This window comes from Octopus sinensis, linkage group LG15 (assembly GCF_006345805.1).
Source record: "Octopus sinensis linkage group LG15, ASM634580v1, whole genome shotgun sequence".
NCBI classification, from domain to species: Eukaryota; Metazoa; Mollusca; class Cephalopoda; order Octopoda; family Octopodidae; genus Octopus; species Octopus sinensis.
This window is the reverse complement of record NC_043011.1, coordinates 67,853,915-67,879,966: the sequence shown is the minus strand read 5'-3', so window position 1 is coordinate 67,879,966 and position 26,052 is coordinate 67,853,915. Positions and strand designations below refer to the sequence as shown.

The window sequence follows — 26,052 nt, the reverse complement described above, 5'->3', positions numbered from 1 at the left end:
TTTCGCATTTCAGTTTTATAATTTATATATATTTATAATATATATATATATATATATATATATATATATATATATGCTGCTAGGCGTAGGAGCGGCTTTGTGATAAGTAGCTTGCTTACGAACCACTGTGTTCTGGGTTCAGTCCCACTGCGTGGAACCTTGGACAAGTGTCTTCAACTATAGCCTCGGGGTGACCAAAGCCTTGTGAATAGATTTCGTAGACGGAAACTAAATGAAGCCCATCGTGTGTGTATACATATATATATATATATATATATATATATATACATATATATATATATACATACATATATATATATATACATACACACACATATATATATACATATACGTTTGTATGCCTCTTTATCCATCGAACAGCGCTTGACAAACGATGCTGCTGTTTTCACGCACCCGTAACTGAATGGTTCGGCAAAAGAGAATAGGTCCTGGGCTCTATTTGTTTGACTGAAGGCGGTGCTCCAACATGGCCGCAGTCAAATAACTGAAAGTAGCAAAAGTGAGTGAAAGAGTAATTAGCGAAAACAGTGTATATTCTGTTGTGTCTGGGGATAGTCTTTCTCTTTTAGTGCCTTATTATTAAATACACACTCACCAGTAAAAATTCAAGGAGTGATATTAGTAGAGGCCAGAGCCCATGGAGAACTAGCCCGTAGATTTAGAAAAGCTCTGAAAGAGACCAAACTCAACATTAAAATTGTTGAAAAGCCAAGGAACTCCGTCAGGTCACAATTATGAAGGACATGCCCGTTTAAGAATACCATATGCACAATTGATAACTGCATGGCATGTAGAATTAGCCCTGGTATTAACTGTAGAACTCGAAATGTAGTTTACAATATAAGATGCATAGAAGGTGCTTGTAAGGACATGAACATGATGTACATAGAGGAGACGTCTAAGAGCATTGCGGAACGGATAAATGAACATTTAAGACAACTTGACGACAGAAAACAGTCTTCTATACTCTACCAACATGCCAAAGACCACCATGGAGATAACTTGGATCAACCTGACATCCGCATCTTATCCAAGCACCCAGCCCCCATCCCTGCTTTTCAATGCTAAACCCGATATAAAACAGTCATCAACACTATAAATAAACCTGTTCAATCTCTACTCTCCTCATCACCCCAAATCCCAACCCCTAGTTCAAACTTTGATCTCTTACTTGACTATTCTCTCTAAAAACCCTTCACAAATCCTCAAGCTGACCCTAATATAGACTAAACTCTGAAAACCAATCCTAACGGCAAACCCACACCAAAATAAGAAAGACCACTTACCTTTGGCCATTTGGGATCTATAATACAAGGCATGATATGCAAACAACAAGCAAAATATCAACCAACATTTGAAAGTCAAGTTTTATCTGTGTCGAATCATGATATACACTTGTTTAATAAATACAGTTGTCCTTACATTTACACAGTACATTGCTTCCACAAGTCATCAAACTAATCATTCTCATGCGAAATCAATTGTTTTTATTTATAAATAGAAACAAATTAATTATTGAAATTAATATAAGAAATACAATTAACGTGTATGTGTGTCATCATCATTTAACATTCGTTTTTCATGTTGTCATGGGTTGGACTATTTCACACTATCTGAGATGAATTACTACACGTACATCTAATGTCTGTTTTCACATGGTTTCTATGTCTGAGAAAAGTTTTGGTAACACTGACACTAGTAAAATTAAAAAGTAAATTTCAAGGATGAGTGGACTGCTAGTAGTGAGAGAGGTGGCTTCATCCTAACCTGTAGTATGATAGAGAGACAGGCAGAGGTGTGTCGCTGTAGAGAAAGTACATGGCTACCCTGCATATATGTATGTATATAGGTAGACATCGATTAGAGCGCTTTCTCATTGCTGATATGTTAACATATGCCTGATGTGTGCTTTAAAAATAAAGTGCTTGCACTGGCACTAATTTCTTCAGATGATGAAAATCACGGAGAGGATCATAGCCCAACTAATTAGGAAAAGACTTAATCTAGATGAGATGCAATTTGGTTTTGTATCAGGAAGAAACACCAGTCATGATATATTTCTGGTAAGAAACCCCAGGAGAAGTACCTAACCAAGTATAAACCTATGTACTTGACTTTTGTTGGTATCATAATCATTCAGGTAATAACAGATAAATATAAAACAGGCAGACCCTAGCAACTCCTCTATGCTGATTACAGGATTACAACTAAACACACATATATTACAATTTATTACATTACATTCAATTCGCCATATATTATTCATTTTATTATCCATCATCTTTCCCTTCACATTTCAGGTATACTGAAGACCCTTTACTCGTTGCTTCAGACTGCGTAAAATATTGGTGAAAGCAAAAAGTTGTCAGACTTATTTATGACAAAAAGCGAGTCAGTATGACCAACGTACCCTGTCCTGCACCTGATTGTGCCATGAGTTGGCCTGTAAACAATCCATGGGAGAGAGTACTGACAAGCCTCATCGATCATCTGCAACAATGACACAGAATGTATGCACCTGCCACATACAACAAATACAACCCCCTCATCCAACTGCACTACCATTCCCAGCCACTGAGGAAAAACGTTGTCGCCTGAGGAAGTAGCTGCTACAATACTACAGCTCCAGCACATTCAACGTCTGCAACCATCGGCAATTCTCCAAGATGTCTGACCAACCGATCCGCTTAATGCTAAACCAGTCGCCCACCATACGCCCATACCAGTCCTGGTTCATTGGCAAGAGGAAGTAAAAGCAGGTCTCGACCGGAATGTTCCACTTGGAGTTATCAAGCCTATTCCCATTGGTACATCTGTCAATTGGTGACAGACAATGGTGGTATGTCCTAACAGGTCTGGAAAACCATCTTAAAGGAGCATCGAATGGCGCACAGGCACTTAACACTGCCCTATCAGCTATGAGCTGACATTGTACCTTCTTCCACAATTGGGGAGAATCACTGCCATTGCATTTCCCCATGACAACTGCCGCGCCAAAGTCGGTATTGAGACAATAAAGGGCCTCGTTACAGACAACACTGACACCAATGGCTTCCTTAACACTGACAATTTCCAGTGCACAATGCTACAATAAAGAAATACACCTGACTGGGACACACACTTGTCCCCAGCCATGTGCATCTTTGGCAGCCCTATACAATACTTTATTCCCATCCATCCCGGCAAGTACAAGCTACATTCCACATGGCATGAAACTATGACTTATTGAAAAGAAGACCTGCGTAAACACAACATGAGTGCTACTGAACGGTTGTCAAAACACACATGCTCACTTCTTTCGAACTATGTCCTAATCCAGAGCCAAGTTTGACCCAATCCTACAAATGGGGGGAAAACTGGTGCCATTTAGATGTACGTCATTTCGATCTGTACATGTTGAGAGTGGATGGATCAGGCCAAAATTCCTCTGGAAGTATCTACTGCTTCTTCCCCATGGCCCACTGCTCATGGTGTCTGGACCACATGCGTTCCCTACGCCAACACCAGTGATGAGACTACCTTCTCAACCGACTTTAACAGCACCTCATGCAGCTGCAACACCAATGCCCACTTCCCGATTCCAAAATTACCATGACCAGAAATGCATCTCACCGCCTACCCACAGAGCCACGCCAACTTACCCCACCTTTACCACAAGTGGTCATACCCCAACACCCCTTGAAACCCCTGCTTTCCAAAAGTGACCCTTGCCTGATGCAGTTTATCCTCCATCCAGCAATTGTCCTGTTTGTCGCTCTGCCAGACTCGCAAAGACTGACACAAAAGCCTGATGCACAACTGACACGTTGCTCCTTGATCGTCACACCGTCAATATTGATTAAGGGTCTCTTGCACTAATTATTATTTTCGTTAATCATTTAATACATATTATTAGTCTTCTTTGCTTCTCTCAAAGGAATTGGGGAGGGCATAGAGGATGACAACTGAACACTCATATATTATCATTTATTACATTACATTCAATTAGCCATACATTATTTGTTTCATTATCCAAATATTTTCCTTCACGTTTCAGGTATACCGAGGACCTTTTTTTTCATTGCTTCAATCAGTGTACATAAAGTGTTTGTGAAAGCAAAGAGTTTTCACACTTATTTACTAATGAGCTTCTTCTTATAGCTAAATCACTACCAGAACTAGAGAACAAATTGTGCGTACGGAAGCAAGGTCTAGAATTGAAAGGTCACAGAATTAACCTACCCAACCCTAACCCAAAGTCTTAGTAAGTAGGAAAACAGATAAATCGTAAAGCCCTTCAGGTACATGGCCATCCTCAATATGAAGGAAACAGGTAGGTAGATGTACTCTGTATAACACATAATAGGTGTAGCAATATCAGAGGAAGGTAAACTGGGAAAATATATTTTGTATGTGGAAAGTGCACATGTACAGTAAACACTAAAAGTGTACAGAAAATGGGCTTCATCAAATACCAGAGGAGTACGATAAAGATTGTTGAGCAACAAAGTCAGTAGCAGAGGTGGATGAACCAAGAGTGTGGCTGCAAGAATAAAAATAGGCAGAGCAAATTCAGAGAGCTCCTTCCTCTGTTTGGTAACTAAGGGTCTCTCCTTCAGAGTGAAAGCCAGATTTATTATACCTGTGCAGACAACTATGCTACATGGCAGAAGAAGCAGACATAAGAAGGCATTGGACAAGGTGGTAATGCATGATCTTTGACTGTTGAAACTTATAAAGGCAATGACTAATGACTGACACCTTTCATGACATGCTGTGCCTTAGAAGACAATATATTGTAATTAATTTCCCATCAATTTTTTTCACAACCCCTGCCCACAACACTCATGGAGTGCTTGATGTTAAGAAGGGCATCCAGCCATAGAAACAATGACAAATCAAGACTGGAGTCTGCTGCAGACCCTCAGCTTACCAGCCCTGATGAAACTGTCCAACCCAAGCCAGCATAGATAATGGACATTAAATGATGATGATGATGAGGATATTCTTTTTGTAAAACTTTTGCATTTTATGCTGAACATCTAGTTTAAAGTTAATTTTATACATTGAATTTTCATTTCCAGTGAAATCAATTTTAATATTTCAAATTCAAAAATATTAACAAAATATAATGAGAAACTGAAGCAAGTACTACTTCTATATTTGTAAAAAACAAAAAGAAACAAATAGAGGAAAATGAGCAAAATTGTGCAAAAGTGAACTAAGAAACAGAATACTGTGTAAGGCAAGAGACAACTGTATTTTATGAAAGTACCATATTGCATAAACACAAAAAAAAGAAACTATTGCAGAGGGAATTAAACTGAAACAGATATCAACATGACACACACAACCCATGCTAGTATGGATAAAATGATTAGATATTTCTGTCGAGAGAAGATTCAATGACAATCTTATGCAACCAACAATAACCTCAAACTTATCAGATTATTGTAGATGAGCAACAACTCAAGAAAACCTGTCAAATTTCTATGTTCTTACAATGAATTAATTGCAAGTATTTAAGTATGTAGACAACATAATTTCATGTTTTATATGCATCAATACATGTGTAAAAATAAGTCTCATACCTACGTTCATTTTTCCATCCTAGCATGAGTTTGAAAAATATAAGATTTAATAGTTGGGTAACATTGTCGTAGCTAATGCTAATTTTCTACTAAAGGTTTTCTTTTTCTTTCAAAGTGCAGTTGTAACAAATGATACATTTGTACACAAACATGACAAAAGTAAATAGATACCCATTAACACATTGTTTTTATAACTTGAAGAGGTTTATATTTTTTTATTAATTGACATTTATATGTTTCAGGTTCTATATGTAACTGTTTAATCATGCCATGTACAAAAGAAGCCTTAAAAATGTCCAATTTACAAAGAGGCCATATGCTGCGCCTATTTCAAGGCTGACTTAGCCTAAAACCACAGAAAACATTGTGATTCCACTTTCTACAGTAAATAGAGTAATTTTTCAATTCACTAAACGGGGAAAGTAGTCCATATCACCTTACCCAGGTAGACTAAGGCCCTCTGACAGAACACTTTGCTTTCTTAAGAGAAGTGTGTAAGATAATCCTCATTGCAAGGCCTCCAATATAGCAGAATAAGTTGATGTCAGTCCCAGAATAGCTGTCAGTTATCTCCGCAAAATTGGCTATTATGGCAGAGCAGCAAGAAAGAAGACACTGCTTCGACCAGCCAATATCAAATGGAGAAAAGATTGGACAAGTGAGATGGTAGAGAGGTCACTAGCACTTTGGGACACTGTCAAATTCTCTGATGAATCCAGATTTGCTGTATTTTCTGACACTGGTCGAATGTGGGTCTGGAGAATCAGTCACCAATATTTTCACGTGAATATATTGCAGCCAACAATGACATGTGATGGTCTGGAGAGCAGTTTGGAGCAATAGTCAATCAGAAATGGTGGAGTGTGAGGGATACATAAACTCAGATAAATATGTGTCCATATTATAGAAAAATCTTCTCCCTATAACCTCCAGGGGTAAAATGATTAAATAACACTATTTATGGAAGATAGGGCTTTCTTGCACAACTAAAAGACCCAGGATTGGTTGGAAGAGAATGGCATTAAAAAGCTTCCATAGCTAAGCCAATCACCAGATATGAACCCTACTGAACACCTCTGAGGCATGATGGATGGGATACTTCCTAAAAAGAAAAAGAAAGCATCCTTAAAGCCAGATCTTTTGATATTACTGCAAGAAACTTGGCAAGAAAATCATGAAGAGAATATTCATCAGATCAGTAGCATGCCTGCTAGGGTCCTTGCATTCAAAAATGCAAGGAGCCTGTCTACTAAATATTAGATATTCACATTATAATAATTAATAAATAATTTAAATAAATTTTAACAATTATAAGGATGTCTATTTAATTCTGTCATGTCTATGTAGTTTTGAAGCAAAACACAATGGAAACATTAATATTAAGACCTTTTCAAAAATCTCTCTCAAGCTTTTCATGCACACTAAGATTTTATTGACATTCATTCAAATTCACTCATCCCAACATGAAACAATTTTTTCCATCAAAAACTTAATTTGATCTAGATCCTCTAAGTGTCTCTAATGCATTCATGCCTTAATTTCAATTTGTTGCCTAGATTTTTCCTCAGGGCCAACTCACCAAACAGAAATTAATGAGAGACCTAATTGCCTTTCATCTTGATCACATAAATACTCCCACATATTTGGTGCTCAAATACAGCATGCTCCACACTAGGAGATTGACAGTTACCCAGTATATGCAAAAATCGAACACATTTGCAGTACTAAACAAGCCATTACTATTGCATTTTCTGGCTTCATGTTTCCCAATTATATCCCAAATTTTTTATCTCTGCAAATGCTTTCATTGAAATCACAAATATGAATATTTTATAAGCAGAAAGAACACTGCACAGAAGCTTTTTTCATGAAAGATAAAATATTAGTCTTTTTTTTCTTCAGAGGAACACATGGTTGGAGGGTAGACACTTACTAAGGTAACAAATCTCTTGTTTGACAATGGCAATCTCACTGACATCAAGGTAATCAGTAAATCCAAAGAGTTCATAATCTTAGATGCCAATATTTCACAAACATTCAATGGTCTGTACTCTCTTGCAGTAGCAAGATGACACATAGGCCTAGGCTGCAATACTGTGGGACACCTTCCAAGCCAGACCTTTCACTATCCATTCCACATCCCTTATTGACATTACTCTAAATTATTTTGATTTTTCAATGAGTATTTTGCACTTTTTGTCAACAGTTACCTATAACATGCATCACATAATTGATATGGTGTATACACACACATGCAATAAGCTTCATATAGTTCCCATCAACCACTTTCACTAAAAATGCATTTGTTGATCCCTACCTATAGTCGAAGACTCTTGCCCAAAATGCCACACAGTAGAACTAGACCCTAAACCATGGCATTGGGAAACAAACATATTTTACATTTGCAAACATATATATCTTATGGAAATTGTTCAATATACACAGAGAAACAGGTGTTCAATTTACAAACAGCTATGGTTAACTAACAGAAAACATAAATTAACAAAAAAGTTATGTACTTACAGGTGAAGCTTCGCATGGGGATACTTGTTTTGGTAAAATATACATGTATAAACTGGCACCCCTATGGGATTGGAAGAATGGACTAGCAAAACTCTTATAAAAAAATTAGCATATTGGTTGAGACAAAGAGAGTCAATGGGAGTTCATGGAAGTTGTTGACATTGTTCAGAGTTTCTATTTATTAGAGTATTGTGTTTAGTGGAGTAATCTGAAGTAGGTTGTGTGAAGACAGTTGTGTCTATCCACGCTTCGTGAAATTTGCATATCCAACATATAGAAGGATATAAAATAAACAAAAGTTCGCATGTAAACCAATAAGTGTAATCGTTCATTTTTTAACCCTGAAAGTAAAAATGAAAAACATCCTAATAGTAGCGAAAGGAAAATTTTGGCTTTAATATCAGTTCAATACTCTTTATTTGAAGTGACAAGCAGCCAAGTATTATACAAATGGAAACTTTTACATGTCTCAGGAAAGATATAAATGCAAGCAATGTGAGACCAACTTTCATTAAAACTACACAAGAAATTCATCAAAATTCATTCACAGATTTTATTCTATTAAACTTAAGATGGTGGAGAGGCACAATTGTTAGTGTTGGCAAAATAACTTCCAATATTTCTACCAGCTCTTTATATTCTAGTTTCAAATCCTGTTGAGGCTAACTTTGTTTCTCTTCCTTTCATGGTTGATAAAAAAAGTGCAAGTCAAGTAATAAGATCAATTTAATCAATTAACCACTTCCTCTAAAATTTGAGGCATTCCCCTGTTTTACAAACATGACCAATTAATCAAATGACTTGGGAAAATAAATCTGCATGTTAGGAAACAGGATAGCTTTCCTGTCATTCAAATATTCGTGAAATTTACAATATACCATAATTTCAGCAATTCACATAGTCATATTGTAAGAGAGTTCATCATCATTTCACTAAAGATGCATACACTAATATAGAAACTGATATTAATTAAGAAATCTTAACCATAAACAATATTTTTTATGCTATTTCACCAATGAGCAACTAATAAGGCAGAGTTTAAATCCATGCTTCCTTCACCAGTTTATCATATGGCTCTCAATCCATTCAAGCCTTTATTGCAAAACAGCTCAGTTTGCTAATTCTTTACAAAGGGCAGTACAGGTGAGAAACATAAAATGGACAAAATGAGTGATGAGTAGCAATAAAAAAACATAAGCATCTATCTATTTATCTATATATCTATCAAGCTGTCTATCTTTCTAGGTGTTTGGTAGTTGGTATGTCTATTCTTCTTCTGACTCTATCTATTTCTGTCTATATATTTATCTATGTTACAATCTGCTTCTCTCTCTCTCTAATATATATATATATATATATATATATATATATATAAAGAGAGAGAAAGAGATGTACTTGCATAGCGAGTGGCAAGGTAACAATCATGTATACAACTCGAACTGACACATAAACATACGTTCGCAAGTACATACACGTCTATTTCTCCTAAATACTCACATACGTAAGTACATAAGTACATACATACATACGTATAGGCATGCGCACATACATGTACACATATACATACATACATACGTACGTACATATATATCATGAACTAACTGTTACTTTCTCAGATGCAGCACGGAATTTTGTCAGTGAAGTCGCAGTCTCAAAACAACGAAAATATTTTGACAAATTAAATTTAAATATTAAAGTGAATCTAACGGTTTTTGTGTGTTTCTTAAATGGCTTATAAACACCTTCCATGCTGCAATTGTTTTCGTTCCAGTACAGCAAAGTTTACCCTTACTAAATCCAAAATCCTGTCAGCTTTCTCTAATTACACCCAAAGGCATAAACAAAAACGAACAAAAAATAAGACCCGTGATCTTGACACCAAAATTAAGAAAGGCCTTAACAAATTAAAAAATCATATAAAAAATAAGAGATTGTATGCTTCCCGACTGACAAATCAGTTAGAATGTCTGTTGACAACTTATCTAATTACATTTTGAACATGCAACCACACATTGAAAACGAAAAAGTCCTCAATGCTCACATGGGGATGCGGAGTATCATTCTCCAGTCTGAGGAATGCACAGCAAACAATTTCATAACTACCAACAATGAAATCCCACCCCTATATGGCCTTCGAAAAGATCATAAGATCCACATGGATCATATACTTGGGCCACCTACCCGACCTGTTTGTGGTGCCAACAATGCAAACAACCACAAAATATCATATTTTCTCTCACAATTCATAAGACCCTTAATAGAGTTATCTGCAGATTTACGTGATAGTACTGAAGACCTCCTTAGCAGGATCCGCGAATGCAACAACACGTGTGACCTCAGAGAGCAGATCGTAGGTATCATGGATGTGGTATCACTATATCCTTCCATTGATGTAGACTTTGCTGTCGAAAAATGTATAAAGATAATTAGTGAGAGCAATATGATATTTAAAAATGCGGACATATATGAACTAGGGCTCTTCCTGGCTCTGAATTGTACCAATGAGTATCTGTCACACAATAATCTTCTATATGCTTGTCCTACCCGTAACAAACGAGGTAGACCACCTACCATTACCTCAGCATACAAAAAGACCCATTGTGAACGCTGACAGGGTTTGATGAGGCAGACTACCCACCTTCAGATGTACAGGACATCAGAACTACTATTGCACATGCTATCGGTGTCAGCCTTAGAACTATACTTAAAACCCATATTTTTAAGTTTAACAAAAAACTGTATAAACAGACGAAAGTGGTGCTATTGGAGTAGGGATCGTCGGTGATGTTGCAAACCTCTTCATTGGATGGTGGGAAAGACAGTTTAAACAGTGCCTAGCGACCTGTAACATCCACTTAGCTATGTACTCTCTATACATTGACGACATTAACATTGTTGTGAAATGTAATAATAATACAGACACAGAGATAGAATCTCTACTAAATGAAGAACAGGTGATGACAGCTATACAACACATGGCTAACTCTATCCATAGCAGTATAAAAGTTACCGTAGACTACCCCTCTAAACACCCCAGTAACAGATTACCTGTCCTAGATACTGAGCTGTGGATAGAAAATACTATGGTTAACGGAACTGTTAAATCCTGTTTACTCCACTCACACTCTTGTAAACCTATGGCTAATCCACTGGTAATCCGTAGTAACTCAACGATGTCGAGTACTAACAAGCTCAACATCCTGGTGGCAGACTTAGTTAGATTAATGAGAAATGTATATCTCCACTATGCCAACCACAAGAACGACAACACATCCAGCACTTCATATTCCGAATGCAACGCCCCGGATACACACAATATGACAGAATCAGAGTGTACAAAGGAGCAAAACCAAGATTCAAACACATTCTAAGTGATGACGAAAACAGTGTATGGTTCCTATACCGCAACAAGTTCTGGAATAGGTTAGAGAGGGACACCAAGAAAAGAAATAAGACCAATACTTGGTATAACAAGAGATTTCACAGTGTAATGTTTGTTGATGCCACACCTAAGAACGAATTATGTAAGGCATTCAAGGAAATCCTACACATAACTGGCCTTAAGATCAAGGTTGTAGAAAAGACAGGTAGGACTATCAAATCTGTATTATGTAGATCATATCCTTTCGATAGATTCCCATGTCAAAATAATTGTGCAGTATGTTCCACAAACCCACATGTGAACTGTAAAACCAAGAACATTGTGCCAAGAAGGAGCTTGCGAGACTAACCCAGAGTCATACATAGGTGAAACTTCTAGGAGTATCAATGATAGGTTCAAAGAACACCTGGACAACTACATTGAAAAGAAACCAAACTCCATCTTCTATCAGCATGCTGTAGACTGTCACAAGGGCTCCTTAGGGAGACTTAAGTTAAACATTTTATCCACACATCCCACTGATGCAATGCTGAGACAGGTCAATAAATCTGTCTGTATACAAGAATACAAACCCACTCTCAACCGAAAATCCGAATGGAGTAACATCCAGATTCCACTCAGGATGACCATTCTATACCACCCCCTCTCTCTCTCTCTCTCTCTCTCTCTCTCATTTACAAGTAGTAATCCATGCATAAATGTTGAAATGCATGGTACTAAAATACATATATGCAGTTATATCTAACCGTACGAGCGTACATTGTTTGATACGTATGTACATATGTGTAGATGTATATGTGTGTATACGTATGTGTACGTGTAAATATACATATGAATTATATATGTATGCATGTAAAAAATAAATAAAAAGAATAAATAGAATAAAATAAAACAAGTTTGAATTTTAACCATTGTCCTTGGAAAAATTGTCATATATATGTATACGAACAGCCATGCTACACGGCAGTGAAACATGGGCCGTGACTGCTGAAGATATGCGTAAGCTCGCAAGAAATGAAGCCAGTATGCTCCGATGGATGTGTAATGTCAGTATGCTCCGATGGATGTGTAATGTCAGTGTTCATACTAGACAGAGTTTAAGTACTTTGAGAGAAAAGTTGGACCTAAGAAGCATCAGTTGTGGTGTGCAAGAGAGACGTTTGCACTGGTATGGTCATGTGGCGAGAATGGATGTAGATAGTTGTTTGAAACAGTGCCATGCCCTAGCGGTTGAGGCCATAGCCAGCACCGCCCTAACTGGCCTCTGTGCCGGTGGCACGTAAAAAGCACCATCCGATTTGTGGCCGTTGCCAGCTTCGTCTGGTCTCCGTGCCGGTGGCACATAAAAATCACCATCCGATCGTGGCCGTTTGCCAGCATCGTCTGGCACCTGTACCGGCGGCACGTAAAAAGCACCCACTACACTCACAGAGTGGTTGGCGTTAGGAAGGGCATTCAGCTGTAGAAACACTGCCAAATCAGACTGGGCCTGGTGCAGCCTTCTGGCTTCCCAGACCCCAGTTGAACCGTCCAACCCATGCGAGCATGGAAAGTGGACGTTAAATGATGATGATGATATATATATATAGAAATAGGGTTGGCAACTAAGTTCCCGCCGTTTTTTTTTATTTAAATTGTTTAAAAGGTTTAATGAAAAAATAACAACTAATTAATCAATAATGTATTCACTTTTGTTGTTTACAACTTCTTCCCAATGTTCAAAAAGATTTTCAATACCTTGTTGGTAGAAATCACTCGATTTCGACTCGAAAAATTGATCCAACTAAGCTCTCAATTCTGTATCAGTACTGAACGAAACTCTGTGCATAGCATTTGAAAGAGATCGAAAGAGGTAGAAATCCATTGGTGCAAAATCAGGAGAGTACGGCGGATGTGGCAGTACTTTCCAGTCATGCGTTTGAATTGCTTCCTTGGTCATATTGGCGATATGTGGGGTGGGCAATGCTGTGCAGCAGAAGAACTCATGCTGCCGATTAAATCTTTTCTCTTGAATAGCCGTGTTGAGTCGTTCCATCTCTTGAACATAGAATTCTGCATTGACCATGTGGTTCCATTCAAGCAATTCGTACATCATTTTATGCAGATGGAGATCTTGTTTCATGTGCAGTGTCGCTTGTTTACCAGAGCTCAGCCATTCCTTTCCGCTGCTTCATTTTGATGTACAGGCACCATATTTTGTCGCCTGTGATGATTCGGTAAATAAATCATTGCTTTTGTCCATGAGTTGAGCGGTGATGAGCAAGCAAACCTGCAGAGATTGTGGCTCATTGATTTTTGTTGTTGTCACTTAAAGCATTCGGAACCCATCCTCCATACATCTGCACCTTTCCCATCGAATAAAGATGCTTCTCTATAGCAGTGTGGGAGCATTCCATTTTCTCTCATAGTTCCCTTGCCTTTTGACAAGGATTTTAGTGCAAAAGTCGGTTTAATCGCTCTTCCTCGAACTCAACTGGATAGCCAGAACGAGATTATTAATTATCATCATCATCATCATCGTTTAGCATCCGTTTTCCATGCTAGCATGGGTTGGACGGTTCTACTGGGGTCTGTGAAGCCAGAAGGCTTCATCAGGCCCAGTCAAATCTGGCAGTGTTTCTACGGCTGGATGCCCTTCCTAACGCCAACCACTCCGTGAGTGTAGTGGGTGCTTTTTACGTGCCACCCGCACAGGTGCCAGAGAGAGCTGGCAAACGGCCACGAACGGATGGTGCTTTTTATGTGCCACCGGCACGAGGACCAGGCAAGGCTGGCAAACGGCCACGAACGGATGGTGCTTTTTACGTGCCACCGGCACGAGGCCAGTCGGGTTGGCGCTGGCAACGGTCGCGAAACGGAAGGTTCTCTTACATGCCACCGGCACTGGTAACACATCTGCAATTTCCATTGATCGATTTCGATTCTGATCCTCACTTGCCTCAACAGGTCTTCACAAGTAGAGTTTTGTGTCCCAAGAAGGGAAGGTATGCATACGTAGGCTGGCTCCATCCCATGTAGAAGGCCACGGGTTATGGTCTCACTTGTTCTGCCGGGTCTTCTCGCGCACAGCACACTTCCAGAGGTCTCGGTCTCTAGTCATTTCCTCAGTGAGATCTAAAGTTCGAAGGTCGTGCTTCACCACCTCGTCCCAGGTTTTATAAATTTTATAAATTATAAATTGATTAATTAATTTCATCCTTTATTATTATTGATATATATAAATATATATATATATATATATATGAGAGAGAGAGAGTGAAACAGAGACAGAAATATATATATAGATAGAAAGATAGTCAAACAGACCTCCTTAAAAAATCTCTCTCTATCTGAATTTGGTGATATGAGGGAAGACGTTGTCATGATGCAGAGGAGCTCCATGCTACCGATTAGGTCTTTTCTCTTGAATAGCCGTGTTGTGTTGTTCCATCCGTTGAACATAGAGTTCCACGTTGACCGTTTGGCTCTGTTCAATCAGTTCGTAATGGATAATCTTCTACACAGCCCCTGTCAATTTCCTGCACATGAATGCTCCTGACGCTACACACTCTTAAATCCCCACATTATATCTATTTTCCTACATGCGTCTTTCTCTGCGCATTGTGTGCATGCATGTATCGCTACGTACTAAACATAGCCATTTGTATGCGGTATAGAAATATGCATGATGCGCAACGGATGTTATCATGTAACCACTATTCCTTTTCATAATGTAAACATAATATCTTTACAAATACGTGTAACAGGAAATCGCTATATCCTATGGTAAACAGTAGAATAACTACATGTTGCCTTCCTTGGTTACATTTCTGCTATTGTATTAGGGAATGTGGCATGATTGAATATTTGTTACTTATAAAACGAGATGTCTTCTACTTCACGAAAGGAACAAGACTTATTAGAAAAGAAAAGTGTAAAGTACAGAGATGGAGGCAACAAAGTGAATGACGAGTAGCAGCCGCGGGACGAACAAGGTGGACCTGAGACAACTAACCATATAGCCCTAACCCTAAACCTCACCCAAACACACATACATACAGGAGCACGTATACAGATGCCCAACGCACAGACGTACATGCATACACAGACCTTCACACACACACACACACGCAGATACATAATGGTGAAAAGAGGACAAGTTGGGAATTTATGACAGTCGAGAAGGCATAACGGTTAAATAAAGTTTATCACAGTTACAGAAAATTAAATCGACATTAAGTTATGTTTGTTTACACATGTTATACATCAAAATCCATTTTTAGTCAATATATTCATAAAAGCAATAACTTACAAACAATTTCCAGTGAAAAACACGACAAATATTTCCAGGTCGAAGAAGTAGAAATTCCCGCTGTTGATACAGACGACAATCCCACAATGCTTTGCGAAAAGTCAGAGACCAATTTTCAGCCGCTATAGTTCCGTATTTGCAAAGTGATAAATTATTATACAAACTACAGTTTATTTTGACAACTAACAAATAATACTTGTAAGAATTATTCTTTCTTAAAGTAAAATATAATTTCAGCATATATGAGACATGTTTCTAAGATTTTGTTGTTAATATATATATATATATACAATAAGTTATATGGTATATACTCTTTTACTTGTTTCAGTCATTTGACTGCGGCCATGCTGGAGCACCGCCTTTAGTCGAGCAAATCGACCCCGGGACTTATTCTTTGTAAGCCCAGTACTTATTCAATCGGTCTCTTTTGCCGAACCGCTAAGTGACGGGGACGTAAACACACCAGCATCGGTTGTCAAGCAATGCTAGGGGGACAAACACAGACACACAAACATATACACACACACTTATATATATATACATATATACGACAGGCTTCTTTCAGTTTCCGTCTACCAAATCCACTCACAAGGCATTGGTCGGCCCGGGGCTATAGCAGAAGACACTTGCCCAAGATGCCACGCAGTGGGACTGAACCCGGAACCATGTGGTTGGTTAGCAAGCTACTTACACACAGCCACTCCTGCGCCTATATACTCAGGTATTTTTTCCCCTGAAATTTTCACCTGAAGTTGGGGGTGCGACTTATAAGCGCCTCCTATAAAAAATCCTAAGATTTTTCCAGTAAGACTTCTGTTCTTCGCCCCGCCATTTTTTCCCAAATTTGAACCATCCATAAAAACCATCGTGTCTTAACATAACTTCATACACATTCATGTATGTCACCAGTGACGGTTGAATAATACATAAGATCTAGAGCTGTTAGAAATAGCAGCCAAATGCCCCTTACAATAATACCATTGTGTCTTAAATTCCTACATATTCTTTTGTTTTGGCATGGCTAAACAATTATTTGATACTAAATGGAAAATTATATATAAAGTCTTTGAAGCATTGTATTTTGGGAATTATTATTTTGGCATTGCAGAGACAAGCTGTATCTTTTTTTCTGCAACAATACCATCATTACATAACTTTTTTTTAAAATAGATTAGAGAATATTAACTTCTTTATATTCTGGAGAATTTCTGAAGAAATCTATCCCTCCTTCCATCCATCCATCCATCCATCCATCCACCCGTCCATCAATCTATCCATCCATCCATCCATCTATCCATCAATCTATCAATCCATGCATCCATCCATCCATCCGTCTATCCATCCATACATGCATCCATCCGTCCATCCATACATCTATCCATCCATCCATGCATTCATCCATCCATCAATCCATCCATCATCAATGCATCGATCCATCCATCAAACCATACATCGATCCATCCATCTATCCATTCATCCATACATCCATCACTCAACCCATCCATCCATCAATCCACACATCCATCTAGCCATCCATCCAACCAACCATCCACCCATCCATGCATCCATCAATCAATCCATCCATGCATCCATCCATCCAAGCATCCATCCATACATCCATCCATGCACGCATGCATCCATCCAACCATCCATCAATTCAGCAATCCATTTATCCATCCATCCATCCATCCATCCTTCAATCTATCCATCCATCTATCCATCCACCCATCCATACATCCATTCATGCATCCATGCATCTATCCATCCATCCATCCATGCATTCATCCATCTATCCATCCATCCATCCATTTATCCATCCTTCAATCTATACATCCATCCATCTATCCAACAATTTCCGACCTGTGGGCTTATGTCGAACAACTGCTGTCACGTGTGGGACGAGTCAGTTTATCAGCTGAGTCTATCATCAATATTGTCACGCCTCCTTCCTTCAAACGGGAAGGAAGAGCTATTTTCATCATCCTTGTGGCTATGGCGAAGGAATGTATCTGGTGGACGCGTCTGAAAGGATTGGAGACAAACACTTTCCTCTCTGGTCAATCTCTCATCAACTTCTTCAAGTACCACTTGAAAAGGAAAGTGAGAGTAGAGAGGCAAGTTTTGTCTAGCGAATGTTTCAAAAAAAGATGGGTGAATGTAGCAAGGATGGCACGTATGAATGACGAAGCCACCTTGAGCATGATCCTATGAACCCAGAAATTGAAAACTGAGGGTTACCCACTTGCAAACAAATGTGGTAACATATAACAATATTGACCAAGGTTACCGTGGTCTTTTTCGTAGGCTTTTCTGCCCACGGATAAACCTTACTTGCTTTCCCCTTTACACCATATATCATAACACTGTGATACACGATCCCTATTGATCGTTTTTTTTTCCTCTCCCCCTTTTTTCTTCTTTTTTCATTTCTCCTTTCTTTTGTTCCTTTTCCTTTTCTTTTTTTATTTATTTATTTTTTTTTGTTCTTTTCTTCTCTTTTACGATTCCTTTTGATCGAAAACCTACACCATCCATTTTTTTTGTTTCTTTTGTTTTTTTGTTTTTTTCATCCCCGAAAAGAAAAGCTCTACCTTGTAACTTGTCCCATCTGTGTGCAGCCCTGTGTGACCAATAAAGAAACCTATCCATCAATCCCTCCATCCATCCATCCCTCTATCAATCCATCTATCAATCCATCCATCTACCATTCATCCATCCATCCATCAATCGATCCAACCATGAATCCATCCATCCATCCATCCATCCACCCATCTATCTATCCAGCAATCCATCCATTCATCCATCCATGCATCCATGCATCCATCTATAGTTCCGTATTTCCTCGGTGATAAATTAATCCATTGTAAATTAAATTATATACATTTATAGTTTATTTTGACAAATAAACTAAGCTAAAATAAAATATTTCCAGGTTGAAGAGAAATTCCCGCTGTTGAAACAATACAAACAATAATCCCACAATGCTTTGCGAAAAGTCAGAGACCAATTTTCAGCCGCTATATTTCCCTTCTTCATTAAATGCTAACGTTAACATACGCTTGACTATTGTTTGCCATGTGGATGTCGTCTCTCAGTAATTTCTCAATAAGTTTATTTGTTGGTAAGTTTACAGGAGGTTGAATGATAGATATTCCTATGTGTATGTATGTATATATATATATATAAATAAATAAAAACTCTGTGTGTGTGTGTATAAATAGATAGATAGATAGATATGTTTCTTTATTAGCCACACAGGGCTGCACACAGACAGGACAAATTACAAGGTAGAGCTTTTCTTTTGGGGGTAAAAAAGGGGGTTTGGTTTTCGATCAAAAGTGATCATAAAAGGAAAGAAAGAGGAAAAAAAAAATAGATAGATAGATATGTTTCTTTATTAGCCACACTGGGCTGAACACAGAGGGGACAAATTACAAAGTAGAGCTTTTCTTTTTAGAGAGATAGATAGATAGAGACAGACAGGACAAGGTATTTTGGATTAATTCTGCCTAGCTACTTGCTTATACTGATGCAAAATAGGACTTCCTTTCAAGTGTGTGTATGTATGTATGCATGTGAAAATATGTTTGTGTGCATAAATTTGCTTATGCATGTAATAATGTTAAAGGCAGATAGATTAATTAGCATTTAACAAATGTCCAGTAGGTGTTTATCTACTTCTCTCTCTCTCACCTCTCCCCTCTCTCTCCTCTCCCTTCTCTCTCCTACACATTCTCTCTCTCCCTCCCTCTCTCTCTACTTTTTCCTTTATCTTTCTACCTCCTTCCCTGTTCAGGTGCCATCTAAAGGTGTGCTAGAAATTCTCAAATATATGCCATATGTTCCTGTGGTTTACATTAAACACAACTGCGAAACTGCATTCTATTAAAGAAAAGCCGAACCATAATACTAAGATAACAACCAAGCAGCATTCTCTAGACTAGCTAGGAACAGCTGTGTGATAATCACATGATAAATTCATATGGGAGCACATGAATTGCCATCTGCCCTTTCTTAATGCTCTTATTGAAAGGTGTATTTCGTATGAAAGTACATACTTCTGTATAACTTCTAAACTTCATATGGTAACTGGAAGCCAACGTGGAAGCTCCTACATGTTCACGAAGGCTAATGAGAGAGCCTTCTATATATATATATATATATATATATATATATCCGAATCGTGGCCGAAGCCAGTGCCACCTCGACTGGCTTCCGTGCCGGTGGCACGTAAAATGCACCAATCCGACCGTGGCCAATGCCAGCCTCACCTGGTACCAGTGCAGGTGGCACGTAAAAAGCACCCACTACACTCACGGAGTAGTTGGCGTTAGGAAGGGCATCCAGCTGTAGAAACATTGCCAGATAAGAGCGGAGCCTGGTGCAGCCTTCTGGCTTCCCAGATCCCCGGTCGAACCGTCCAACCCATGCTAGCATGGAGAACGGACGTTAAACGATGATATATATATATATGTATGTATGTATGTATGTATGTCTGTCTGTCTATATGCCTGTATGTCTGTGAAATCAAAACAAATCAAATCAAATCAAAACAAATCAAAATAGATGAACATTAATGGAATTGTATCTTTGTGGTACCAGTGCCGGTGGCACACAAGAAAACCATCCGAACGTGGCCGTAGCCAGTACCGCACCGACTGGCCTCCGTGCTGTGGGCACGTAACAAACACCATCCGATCGTGGCCGTTCGCCAGCCTCATCTGGCACCTGTGTCGGTGGCACATAAAAACACCATCCGAAGACCCGGCAAGACTAGTCAGGCCATAACCTGTGGCCCCTACCTGGGACGTAGTCAGTCCACCTGTGCATACCTTCCTTCTTGTGACACTTGTGAAGACCTGTTGAGGCAAGTGAAAATCAAAACAAATCAAAATAGATGAACATTAATGGAATTGTATCTTTGTGGTACCAGTGCCGGTGGCACACAAGAAAACCATCCGAACGTGGCCGTAGCCAGTACCGCATCGACTGGCCTCCGTGCTGTGGGCACGTAACAAACACCATCCGATCGTGGCCGTTTGCCAGCCTCATCTGGCACCTGTGTCGGTGGCACATAAAAACACCATCCGAGCGTGGCCGTCTGCCAGCCTCGTCTGGCACCTGTGTCGGTGGCACATAAAAAACACCATCCGAGCGTGGCCGTTTGCCAGCCTCGTCTGGCACCTGTGTCGGTGGCACATAAAATCACCCACTACACTCTCGGAGTGGTTGGCGTTAGGAAGGGCATCCAGCTGTAGAAACACTGCCAGATCTGACTGGACTGGTGCAGCTTTCGGGCTCCACAGACCCCAGTTGAACCGTCCAACCCATGCTAGCATGGAAAGCGGACGTTAATGATGATGATGATGATGATGATAGGGGTGAGCTGGCAGAATCGTTAGCACGCCGGGTGAAATGCTTTGCGGTATTTCGTCTGCCACTGCATTCTGAGTTCAAATTCCGCCGAGGTCGACTTTGCCTTTCATCCATTAGGGGTCGATAAATTAAGTACCAGTTACGCATTGGGGTCGATGTAATCGACTTAATTATATATATATATATATATATATATATATATATATAATTGCATGCATGTATGCATAGATATTAGTGTTTAAACATTGTGTTAAAGATCATTTTGGATAGAAAAAAGCAGAAATTGCTTGTTTTACAATCAAATAGTTTTCAGTTTAGTCCCACTGTGCAACACCTTCAGCAGTTGTCTTCTGCCTTAGCTTTTGGAAGTGAATATGATAGAGAGAAACTCTACAGAAGTGTGTGTGTCCACTCTTCCCTTGACAACTGGTACTAGTTGGTTTATGTTCTCTCTTTTATACTCATTTTCACCTTCGAAGAAATTAGTTGACATTGAATCTAGAAAGGAATTGGCTCTGCCAGACTTAAAATGCTTAAGACATGCCCACATATCTCTATGACTACGTCAGGTGTTGAAGTTACTAAGCAGGAAGAATTATAATACTACATTTTACAGCTTACACTGAAAACAATTGTTCAATAGCAGTGAGGCATAGACAATAACAGAAACACTGGATGAAGATATGAATAGAGTTTCATTTATCCACCATAAGGTCTAGTCCTTGTTCCAGGGTGGTAGCTTGAGTACCTCAGTGAGCCCGTGAGTTATGCCAGTGGAGAACAAGCTCCTTGTAGACCTTCCAATGCTGGACAGGTCAAAGGATAGAGGCCAGACTTAATATGGATTACCTATTCTCGGAGATAAAATATAGAAAAGAAGTATATATATAAATGCACATTAAGTACAGGATATCACCAAGTGAAAAATATGTAAACAAATGAGAGATAAATACAGGACAAAATACCAAAACAAATACAAGTACAGGACATCACCAACGAGTGAAAACTACATAAACACACGAGAGAGATAAGTACAGGACAAATTCCAAAAGAAGATAACTTGCTCATCAGTTGTCACCTGTTTTACTACTCCCTACTTCATGCTCTATCTATTTCTGTCTATATATTTATCTATGTTACAATCTGCTTCTCTCTCTCTCTCTCTCTCTCTCTCTCTATATATATATATATATATATATATATATAAAGAGATGGAGAGAGCGAGAGAGAGAAAGAGATATACTTGCATAGCGAGTGGCAAGGTAACAGTCAAGTATACAAATTGAACTGACACATATTACATAAACATACGTTCGCAAGTACATACACATGTACACACACAGACACGTCTATTTCTCCTAAATACTCACAAGTACATAAGTACATACATACATGCGTATAGGCATGCGCACATACATGTACACATATACATACATACATACGTACGTACATATATATCATGAACTAACTGTTACTTTCTCAGATGCAGCACGGAATTTTGTCAGTGAAGTCGCAGTCTCAAAACAACGAAAATATTTTGACAAATTAAATTTAAATATTAAAGTGAATCTAACGCTTTTTGTGTGTTTCTTAAATGGCTTATAAACACCTTCCATGCTGCAATTGTTTTCGTTCCAGTACAGCAAAGTTTACCCTTACTAAATCCAAACTCCTGTCAGCTTTCTCTAATTACACCCAAAGGCATAAACAAAAACGAACAAAAAATAAGACCCGTGATCTTGACACCAAAATTAAGAAAGGCCATAACAAATTAAAAAATAGAGAGATTGTATGCTTCTCGACTGACAAATCAGTTAGAATGTCTGTTGACAACTTATCTAATTACATTTCGAACATGCAACCACACATCACAACAATAACAGAAACAACAACACTCGAGTACATTGAAAACGAAAAAGTCCTTAATGGGGATGTGGAGTATCATTCTCCAGTCTAATAATAATTTCTTACTTACTTCTTTCACTCTGCAGGACCAATATTCAATAAAAATTTCAATAAAAAACTGAATCTCGCGCCATTGAAATCATACAGACGACAATCCCACAATGCTTTGCGAAAAGTCAGACCCCAATTTTCAGCCGCCATAGTTCCGTATTTCCACGGTGATAAATTAATCCATTGTAAATTAGATTATATACATTCACAGTTTATTTTGACAAATAAACTGAGCTAAAATAAAAAAAGCTAATTTCCCAACCACAAGGTTCCGCATTCACTCCCACTGCGTAGCACATTCTACTACATGTATATGTGTGTGTGTTTGTCCCCGCCCCAAAACATAGCTTGGAAAGACTTTCGCCCGTCCACCATTTTCTTCGAAATTTGTTTCTTTGTATTTTTTTTTGTGTCTGTGTGCCAAAAATCGGCATTGTGAAATTTTGTCCCCGCCTTTCCCGCCAACTTCTTCAGTTTTGACTTTTTTCCCCACATGTTGACTGTGTCTATGCTGGAGCACCGCCTTTAGTCGAAACAAATCGATCCCAGGACTTATTCCTTGTAAGCCTAGTACTTATTCCATCGGTCGCTTTTTGTCAAGGCGCTCCGCTTCGTCGACATAAATACACTGACATTGGTTGTCAAGCGAATGTGGGGAGTGGGTGACTAGCACACACGCACACTCACACATACACATGAAGATTTCCATATAAGAGATTTGACTGCTGTTTCTAGCATATCCAGATTCCACTGCATATTTTAGCAGTCCACCCTCCTAGAAATCGTCCTACATGCTCTGCTAGAAACAGCAGTTGAAACCCCTAAGAAATCGTTCTACTCTCTCTGCTAGAAACAGCAGTCAAATTCTCTTTGAGAAATAGTAGTCAAATCTGGATTTGCTAGAAATAGCAGTGAAATCTCTTGAATTTGATAGAATGAACAGTCAAGTCTGGATCCGCTAGAAACAGCAGTCAAATCTTTTGGGTCTGCTACATATAGCAGTTAGATCTCTTAGGTGTGCTAGAAATAGCAGTCAAATCTCATGGATCTGTTAGAAATAGCAATGAAATCTCATGGATCTGTTAGAACAAACAGTCAAATTTGGATCTGCTAAAAGCAGCAGTCAAATCCCTATGGCCTGCTAAAAAAAATCTCTTATATCTGCTAGAAATAGCAATCAAATTTGATCTACTAGAAACAGCAGTCAGATTTCTTGGGTGTGCTAGAAATAGCAATCAAATCTTTTGCATCTGTTAGAACGAGCAGTCAAATCTGGATCTGCTAGAAACAGCAGTCAAATCTCATGCATCTGATAGAAATAGCAGTCAGATCCCTTGGGTCTGCTAGAAATAGCAGTTTCAAGAGATTTGACTGCCAGCGCACTAAATGCCAATATGAGAACTTTTTTTGAGGGTCTCGTTGCAGCATTTGAGAAGCTGAAACACTACTCCGTTACACCTCTGTCCAGTGATTTGTTTCTAGTCTGAAGATCTCAACTCAAAGTAAGCCCACTCTTTGCTAGATCCAGCTGCAGAGATGACGGGGCAGCGGACTTTCTTGGATGAGACTTTCATTGGAGCTGTCTGTTGCCAGGCATTCTGATGGGCAGTGATGTCTACAAAGCAAGGCAAGGGTTAGAGGCAAAAAGTGATCAACAAATAAAATTGTAACTGCTAGTGGAAGGTGAATTCGCGAATTCGCGAACATTACAGAATTGAATGCACTGACAGACAGTATACACAGTTCTGTTTCCTATTTCTTTAATCACCATTTCTTTACTTCTTAATCTAACAAACGAGGTCAAAAAAAACTTTTGAGCCACATATAAATAACAGGAGATATCAGAAATATCCTTATGCGGCAACGGATATTATCATGTAACCACTAGTCCTTTTCATGATGTAGACGTAATATCTTTACGAATATGTGTAACACGAAATCACTATATCCTGTAGTTAACAGAAGAATAGCTACATGTTACAGTAGTTTGCAAAAATCTACACCCTCCTTTGGAAATTTATATATTTTGTGTATTTTAACAGGGAACAACACATTTTTTCAGTTCCAATGATTGTTAAATAATAAGCAGATCCATCACACTTTGATATGAAAATTACATTTTTTAAATTTCATACTGATTCTTAAAATCATATAACTTAGAAAAATGTCTTTGCAAAAGTCTACAGCTCCCAAAATATTATACTGTGTTATTAGGTAGTTTGTCATTGATGTATACAATCCAAAACAATCAAAAGTGACATGTGCTTTCTACCATAACAAACTTGGCCAGTCTATTATTTTGTTGTATAAGGTGATTTAACTGCCTACAAAATCATTCACCATATGGCTATTTTGGTATGTTGATCTTTGGACTGGCTGTAAACACAAGTTGTCCAACTCGGGAAAGAAAATGGGCAAGCCTCTGTCTCAGGAACTTAAAAACCTTATTCTTTCAAAAGTACAAAAAAATTATGGCTATAAAAAGATTGCAAAAACTTTAGAATTGCCCCTAAGCACTGTTAAAACTATAATTAAGAAGTGGTTATTGCACAAAACCACTGCTACCCTACCAAGATCTGGGAGACCGAGCAAACTTACCGCAAGAACAAAGTCAAAGATGGTCAAGGAGGCAACCTCCAACCCTAGTGCAACACTGGAAGACTTGAAAGTTTCAGTTTCCAGTACTGGGACAGATGTCTATGCTTCTAAAATTTCCAGGGTATTGCATCGGTCTGGCCTGCAAGGGAGGGTAGCTAGAATAAAGCCCCTTCTGAAGCCTATACACAAGAAATCTAGGCTAAACTTTGCCAAAAGTCACATTAATGATTCCATGACCATGTGGCAAAAGATTTTGTGGTCAGATGAGACCAAAGTCGAGTTATTTGGACAAAAAAAAGCTACGTTAGGCAGAAAAAAGGCACTGTTCACCAACC

The 26,052-nt window shown here is 38.6% G+C and overlaps 1 long non-coding RNA gene across 2 annotated transcripts in view; it reads right to left on the bottom strand.

Annotated features, from left to right (window-relative positions):
• Positions 1 to 23,207, bottom strand: part of LOC115219989 — a 29,192-nt gene extending 5,985 nt beyond the window's left edge. Inside the window, exons 1-2 of one of the 2 annotated variants that reach the window (XR_005002328.1) lie at positions 23,139 to 23,207; positions 8,111 to 8,455 (exon numbers count right to left, since the gene is read on the bottom strand). This is a non-coding gene — a long non-coding RNA (uncharacterized LOC115219989). Of the gene's footprint in view, positions 1 to 8,110; positions 8,456 to 15,787; positions 15,871 to 23,138 lie in introns of those variants that run through there. The other variant, XR_005002327.1, reaches the window with a different exon arrangement.
• Positions 23,208 to 26,052: the final 2,845 nt, after the last annotated feature.